Below are 9020 nucleotides of genomic sequence, written 5' to 3'. Positions count from 1 at the left end.
ATCTAATCATTTTTCTCTCTCATGGTGATTCATGGTAGACCTTAGGTGACCTAACACCTCATTCCAACCTTCATCCATCTTTTCCACCCACTCTCTCACCCTCAAAACAACGGAAAATACTCTTGAACTCCTCCTGTAGTTTTCCTGTTTTCCTCATGTAGTTTTCCTGTGTCCTCCTGTAGTTTTTCCTGTAGGATTTCTTTTGAAGGCTAAGTGTAGGAAAAGCCTCCAGAAGGCCACCTAAGACCCCCTAGGACCCATCCACACTATCCTACATCCTCCCAAGCTCCAAAACCACCCTATAATGCCACATGTTCGCTGCCACACTCACACACAATAAATTAGATGCATGTTAAATTCACATAAAAACACATGGAAATCCAAAAATATGTTTTTTGCTTATTTACTTCCAGAAATAGCATGGTTAGATGTTGTTGATTTCCTTGAGTAGGCAATGACATTTCCTTCATGGTTTTCATAATGTTTTTGGCAAAAGTAGAATTAGCTTGTTAATTAGGGTTTACTAGGGTTTGCTTTACATTCCAGTCTTTCTCCTTTCTGCAGTTATAATAGCATATGTAGAGTAATATTTCTTTCCATTCATCACACATAGAGCTTCTTCTAAATTCTATAGAAGTTGGCTTGAGCTCCTAGTGATCTCGCGCCGGATGACCAAGTGACAACCTGCAGTGAGAACTAGTACTTGTGCATATAGCACCGACACTTCTAAGTTTGTTACGAACTACCGGGTTGATAAAAGTAAAGTTTGAAACGCAAGAGTTGCAACATTATTGCTGCAATACTGGCGTTCACCAGTATTTTCTTGAATCATATACCAAATTACTTGTAAAAGAAAGAAAATAAATTTGGGTGGTCTTAATAATTTGAGGAAACCTTTCAACAGTTGAGATTTCACAAGTGCCCCAATTCTAAAAAGTATACACAGAGACAAAGATTTTGTTGTGTGTAGTGAAGCATAAATTGAAGGAATTAGGAGTTCTTGTGCAAGATAATAATGAAGTATGTTTCGAATCAAAAAATTTGAAGGAACATGAGAAAACTTGTGTTACTTGTGACTTAGAACTTGTTGTAGTGATGCATGCCCTTGAGATGCGGAGGCACTAATTATGGGTGAGATAACTCATAATTTTGATCATAACCACTTGAAGTATATATTTGACCAACCAAATTTAAATGAAATTCAAAGTAGATGGCTATAATTTCTTTATGAATTTGAATTTTAAACCAAACATGTAAAATTTAAGGAAAAAAATTATAATGATGCACCCAAGAAAAAGATGCATGTAATATTTGTTAACATTTGCAAATCAAATTTGAAGAAGAGAGTTACTGATTCCCTTGTTGAAGATGAACACTATATCAAAGTGAAATATGGATTGCAACAAGAAAAATTATATGGGTGATATGAAGAACATCAATTTAATGATGACAGGCTTATCGTTTTATAAAATTATAAGGCATATTCCCAATTCTATATGGTTAATAAGAACTATCATGGATGGATACATAGAATGCAATATTTTGGCTATATAGGCTACCAAAAAATGATTGTTATAGGAAAATCAATACTTTTGGCTTGAGATGAAGAAATATGTTGCAAACTAAGTTTTTAGTTGTATGGAATTTTAGTAAGTTAAAGCTGAACACCAACACACAGTAGGTTTCTTGCAACCTTTGCCACTTCCAAAATGGAAATGAAAAGTAATAACAATGGATGCTATTATTATGATTCCAATAGTATTAAGACTGAACATGATTGTATCTTGGTTGTGGTGGATAATTTAACCAAGGAAAATAATTTTATTCATATTAAATCTACTCATAAGGCTATTAGCATTGAAAACTAAATATTCAGGAAATAAATTTTTAGATTGCATGGAGTACCTAATGTAACTATTTTTGATAAGAATATAAAGTTTACTTTTGGATTCTGGAAATGTATATTTGAATAATTAGTTACCAATTTATTTCCATTCATCGACATATGAGTAAACCGAGAGAGTGAATCAAGTTATTGAAGACATGCTCTCCATCTACACACACACACATATAAAGTAGAACAAGAAAATTATATTAGTCAAAGCCTATGCCGAGGACACAACAATTACATCCAATTAAAAAGGTTCCCATTCTTGGAGTGTATTTCTATCTATTGCTAGAATGTCGATTGTGTTCTTAAAATTTTCAGTTCAATTCTATCTAATTTACTATAACGAACTATATAAAATTTACGAAAGACACACAAATTGTAGCAGTATCACTTATTTTTGGTGAAATTGTCATTGATGGCAAAGTATGTTGAAGTTTTATGTATTATTGCTAGTGTGTCTTAGAGTTGAGTATATATTGTTGTATTGTTGTCCCTATTCATGGATGATGATGTAATGTTGTGATGTGAATGCCTACTCAAATGTTGTGATGTTAAGGGCTATGTTAATGACCTGGTTATGTTGTAGAGGTATGTTGCAAGAGGTTGCAAGTTAATGCAAGAGTATGCAAGTTAATGATTTGAATTTTGTAATAATTAAAGTTGGCTTATGTTAATTCATCTTATTGGAATACTTCAAATTCATTTTATGTGTTTTAATATTTAAAATTTGTAAGAGTTTGGAAACGAAGAGACATCCCTGGAATGCAAAGAGGCAAAATTTTCACTTTATATTTTTGTATGGAATACTAAAAACCAACAAGTTATGTTTATAAAAGATGTGTTTTTGGAACACAATGAATGTTTTTGTTAGAGATTTGATTGAGCTATGTGAGAGAGTTAGTTTATGTGTTATTTGGCACAAAGAGACAAAGGAAGGAGAGAAAATGTGAAGCTGATTCGAGAAAGAGAAGACATAGACAAAGAGATGGAGGTATGCTGAAATAAAGACCATGTAAAATGAAACATTGCTTCTTTTATGTATAAGGGGATTGTAGTCTCCTTTCAGGTAGTAGCCTGAAAAAGAATAGGTTGGAGCCTATTGAATAGGGAGTAGGAGCTTCCTAGCAATTAGTAACTTGAAAAACAAATTGAGGTAGGAGCCTGTAGAAAATTGATGTAAGTGGGAGTAGGAGCTTTCCAACAAGTTGTAGCTTGCAAAAAAACAAAGAGGTTGGAGCCTCCAAAAGATGATGTAATATAGAGGAAGTAGGACCTTTCCTTTGCATCACAAAAACAACAAATTCATGGTTTTCTCCCTTTATGGGTTTCCACTTATGTATGGTGTCCACATGTGTTGATTTTGTGTGCCAATTTTATGCCATGGTTTACATGTTAAATGTTGTTTATATGTTAAATCTGTTGTTCATACGATGCAATGCTACTAATGTAACAATTTAGACAAATTTTGAAGAAAAAAGTAAACAAAAAATGATATCCATGAATGCACTATATTGATTCACCCCCCCTTTAGGATAGCTAAGTTTCCAACACTTATTTGTTCATATAAGGTGTGTCTTTTTTCTGTCATGGATTTTACTTCTAAAGTGATGTTGCAACATTGAAATAAGGGACAACTTGTGCAACTATAATGGTATAGTTGCTGGAAGAAGATAAGTCTGGATACTGTGTAGCAATCATTGCCTAAATATCCTCAATTTGTTAGCACAAACTAATTAATTCATCTTCATTTCTTTGTATAATATTACTTTGATCAACCATTAACTCCATAAAAGTTTTTAGGCTTAATATCGACTCACTGTGCCTTAGCTAGAGGGTGTTGATTTCTTCTTGAAGTTGGGTAATTGACATCATCCTTACAACTACTCCCTCTAGCTTCTCATGCTCTTGGACTCCTAGGGTCATTCTAGCTCACATGTGGCACATAGTGGTGTGATTCTTGCTCACTGGATGGTACTCACTTATTGAATGTCCCAACTCTGCATACAATCCTATCTTAGAACATGTTGAGTTAGCCTACCTCTCCAACCCTTATATCCCGTTTCTTCATGTGCATGATCCTTCTCTCTGTTTTTCCAAATGTGTTTGACATCCCTCATCTGTCTTTTCATGTAAGATTGATTAATTAGTGATGATGCCGAGGTCCTTAAGCTCATATACTATGCACACACTATGTTCTTGTTGCACACTGGAGCAAACTTCCTCTCCAACCCTTCAATCCCTTTTCCATTCCTAACTCCCCTCATATATGTGATATATAAACAATCAAAGTGAGAAGATTACTTACATTTCATGGAGCTTGAATATAATAATGGGCATAATATGTCATTAAAAATGATTCTATTTGAGGCTTTATATACAAAAAAGATAGAGTAATTTAGTGAGATGGGATAATCCAATCAATAATATTATGCTTGGGCTAGAAATGCTCAAGGAAATAGAGAAAGAAATCACTGAAATTGGGTAGAACTTGAAGGAAATCCAAGATACACAAAATAACCATGTAGATAAGAAAATTTAAGTCCATAATAAATTCAAAGTTAGGGATCATGTCTTCAACTATGTGAAGCTTAGGAATATTTCTCTAAACCTTGGAAGTTACCCTATGTTAGAACCTAGATATTGTAAGCCATCTGAAGTCATTAATAGGTTAGGGTTAGTTGCATATGGACTTACAATACATGCTAACATTAGAGACCATAACATTTTCCCTATTATTTTATTAACAAATATGTAAATGATATTAACCATGTGATTTTTTGGGTTGAGATTAAGGTGGAACAAGGGAGAGAGTTTGAAATACAACCACTTTGCATCCTTCATAAGAAAACATATTGTTTTGGAATTGATCTATTAGATAGATAAAGTTGTAATATAAGAACTTTGGTCTTGATGGGGTCACACATTAGTGGGAGTATTCCATGAATAAGTCATACCCATTTTTGTTTTGAGGTTAATGTTATTCCAAGGGGAGGGGAATGTGAGTGACCCCATTTTTGACCCTTGGAATATATTGGATCGAATTATGTATACAATTGTAAATGTGTGGTTATAATGATGGGAGTCAAGGGACACGAGACTAATTGTGGTACCCCATGTATAATTATGCAAACATGTTTATATGGATTCCTAGTGTAAAACTCAAGGCTAATCCCCAATTAGGGAAGGGCTATACATTTGGATGATGTGAATATACTTATATTTTGATAATGTAATAGACTTGAATGGTGAAATCAAGGTATGTAAATATTAATGATACATTATAATATATATGATTCCAATATGGTTGTAAAGAGCATGTGAGGGGTTATGATTCCACTAGAGGGGAAGAGGAAATGAGACTTATAAGAAAGTAACCTCTATTTCCACGTGTTAGTCTATATCTCATCTATTTTTCCATCATGAAATTCAAATGAAGCCATCAACCTCTATTGACTTTGAAAATGTTGTAGCTACTACAACCACCCTCCAAAATTTTTCCTTAGCCTATTTTGGAGCCTCCCTACCAAACTTACACAACACTTTGTCTTGCTTCGTCAAGTACTCAAGCTTCAAGTGTCTTCCTCGCGCAAAGGCAGCCTCTTGATCATAATTGATCCATTCCCCTCATAGGCTGCTCACTTGGACTTGGTCCAGTTGCAGGCTGAGAAAATTCCCCTTGAAAATTGCGCACTTCTGGAGGGCAACCAACCCTCCCTCCTGAAATTGCACAATCCTCTCTGACAGCCTGTTGGGCTCCAGGATTGCGTAATCTTGCCAACCAACCCTCCCAATAGGATTTGCACAAATTTTCCCAGCAATAGGATGTTTAACTCAGGATTTGCGCAAATCTGGGAAGCAGTCAGCTACTTTGCCCATAAATTGCACAAACCTCCTAGGCAGTCAGCCTAGCTCACAGCCAAGAATGCACATTTTTCCCAAGTAGTTGAGTAATTGCATGCATGAGCTATCCGGTTGACCAGTTCCACCCGGGACCGAGGAAACTTGACTTGCATGCATGCATGACTTAATATTCATGGAATAGCAAGGGACAACATGCAAAAGACATCCCATGATTCAGGGAGCTATTTTTAACAGCGGGGGTTACATGCAAAGTTGTTTTGGAAGTTTCCCTCCAAGTGTCACTTTGTCCTAGATTTGTGGCATGCATCTCATGAGACCAAACTTATTTATTCAACACATCAGAGCTCATTCATTCACATCAATCTTGGATCTATGACATCCCACAACACATCCAAGACTCTTCAACACATCCCACTAAGCTATTCATGGGTAAGTGGCCTCAACTCGTCTTTTTAAACATTTGTATTGATTTTTGTGTATTCTCTTGTGTGAGTGCTATTTTCTTGATTCTTTGAACGCCTGCTATTTTTGACATGTATTCTATCTTTTCGTAGCTTTGTTTCAGTTTTGGTTGCTATCTCACTATTGTCGCATGCATGAAACTGTTTTGCACGGACGTTCACCCAACCGATGAATGGCCTCACCCACATGCATGTTGATTTGTTTGTTGAATCTTTCATTCACTTTTGACATGCACTGTTAATCACTTCTACTATCACTTAGTGTCACCATGCATTCACTCTCTTACTTGCTTTCAGTTGACCATCGACGAGTCGGGCCAACCTTGGCCTAGGCTCTGCCTTCACCAAGGCTACATTATGCAAGATGGGGAAGGAAGGCTCACCTTCCTCTCCAGATTTTTGCATTCCTACCCGAAAATGGCCTCCAGGACTATTTTGTGCATTTTTGGAGGACAGTGGATGCTTGGCCCAAGAAATTGTGCAAATCTATCCCTGGGTCAATAGTCCTTCCTAGCTGGAATTGCACATTGTGCAATCCCAATAGCTAGCTGCCTGGTTAGATTGCACATTTCACAGATCCAACAACCAGTCGCCTCCCAGACAGCCTAGACTACCTTTTGCGCAGTTCTGGCAGCGAGTCACTCAGCCTCCTAGTAAAATTTGTGCAATCTTGCTCATTAGTTCTCCAGGTATGTGCTGTGTCCTTCCTTGGATTTGCTTTGTTTTCACTGGCATATTTCTTGCCATGCATGTCACTTGTTTCCATATCTTTTAGGTGTTCATCTGTCTCAATGGCTTCCAAGAGAATAGGATCTTAGAACATTGATGGTATTGCAGTTGGAGAAGCAATTGAGCAGGTGTCCTTTGGTTTGTGGATCTATGAAGATACAAAGCTGTATCTAGACAAGGACATAAAACTAATGTGGAAAGAGGTTAATGAAACATTCACAGGCACTTTGGGGAAGACCTCGAAGACCATCAGGTGTACGTGAACATTCATAACTCTGGCTTGTACCAGATTGCATGCATATACCCCGTGTTCCCATTCACGAACATGATTCACTGGATCGTCTCTCACACTGACCCCGGGCGATGACCTTGGGTAGTGTTAGTGGGACGAAGCTTGCAACCTTCTAGGCACGAGATTATGATGAGATGTATCAGATGTTTGAGCCCGTGACTATCATGACCCCTCCATTCAACTTTCCCAATAGCGAAGCTTACTCCAGAGACATTCAGAAGGATTGGGTAAAGGAGCAAGCTTGCTTCAGGATGAAACCCAACCAGATCTACAAGAAAAAGATATTGAGGAAGGCATACCAATACTTGGTCACATTCGCATGTTGACTAAGTGGCCAAGAAAGCACTAGAACCTTTCCTTAGAGTTGGGTGATTGGGCTGGATCAACTGGCTAGAGAGGGAACACCATGCAAATGGTCTGGCATACTGGCTCATCAGCTGAAGGAACAAGTCACGAAGGCTCGATAGTCACCCGAAGGAATGCATGTAGAGATTTAGATGTCTACCTACATTCTAGATGCAATCTGTGCCCAACATGAGTTCCCGGGCTTGGAGTGGGCATGGTCACCGATGTAGACTATTGTGAACACATATTTCAAGCTGTTGTCTGAATGCAACTTCAAAGGAGTGATCATACGGATGTTCGACCATTTTTTCACCCTATTGTACAAGTTGATATTCGAAAAGGATCCACCCTGCATGTCAGAGGAAGCGATGAAGTCATTGCTAGGCATTGCAGATTGGTATGCATCACCGTCCGACACATTCATCCGAGTGTTCAGTGTGGAGAAGTCTCTGCATGTTCTGCCAAAGTTTGCCTTGGACGTGCTTGTCATGTAGGAAGTAGCGTACCACATCTCGAAAGGATTGACAACTAGAATACAATGAAAGAAGAAGGCACCTTGGCCCACTCTTCCATTGTGGATTGGGTTATATGAGATCCAGAGTATCAAGCAAGCAGATGTCGAAGAAGAACAGATGAGGAAGTATCCTTTTGACCTCTAAAGCTTCAACCCGTATGACCCACATTGAATTGTGAAGGATCAATGCGCGAGTGTTCAGTTCAACTGGATCCATGGGCATGTCATTGGGCCGAAGAGGACTCATGGAGGTACTGTTACAATTCCTCCAGACCCAATGAATAGGTCGACTTTGCCGTAGAGTGGTTATCAAAGCAGCATGAAGCAGCATCACGGAGAGCACCAACAGCAGTAGCAGTAGAGCAGTAGCAGCAACAACAGAGGAAGAAGAGCCAAGCATACCTGTGTGCGACGGGAAGGAGAAGATTGTCGACCACATGGAGGAGGAGCAAAGTTGCAAGTTTCGAGTAGATCCAATTGTAGAACAAGAAGCTATGGTTATTCAGGCAAAGAGGCAGCAGTGTGACAAGCGCATCACACAAAGGCAGAGGGATAAGAAGGGAATGGAAGAAGCGGAGAAGGATTTGCATGAGGTGAGGGAGAAACTCCGGAGAGAACAAAAGCTGTGCCAACAGGACAAGGAAGCGCAACAACAACATATACAACAAGGGGTACATCATGTGCAGACAGACGAAGCAGTGCCTGTACAGGTAGTTGATTCTTCTGAAAAGCTGGCATTAGTTGAACAGGGTGAACCCTCACAGGGGCAAGAATTTGCTCATGAGATAGAATAGGCTTTGAACAGTTTGATGCAGACATGGAGCAACAGGAGTTGGAATAGGACACCGACCTCATGCCTCACCACAGTGAGGTTGAATCACCTGCTTCAATGCATCCAAATGATGAGCAAGTCTTGAATGAACAAGG

This window comes from Pinus tabuliformis, chromosome 1_1, assembly GCF_031772625.1.
Source record: "Pinus tabuliformis cultivar Carrire ecotype Pingquan chromosome 1_1, CPIR1, whole genome shotgun sequence".
NCBI lineage: Eukaryota > Viridiplantae > Streptophyta > Pinopsida > Pinales > Pinaceae > Pinus > Pinus tabuliformis.
Note: the sequence above shows the minus strand (reverse complement) of the source record.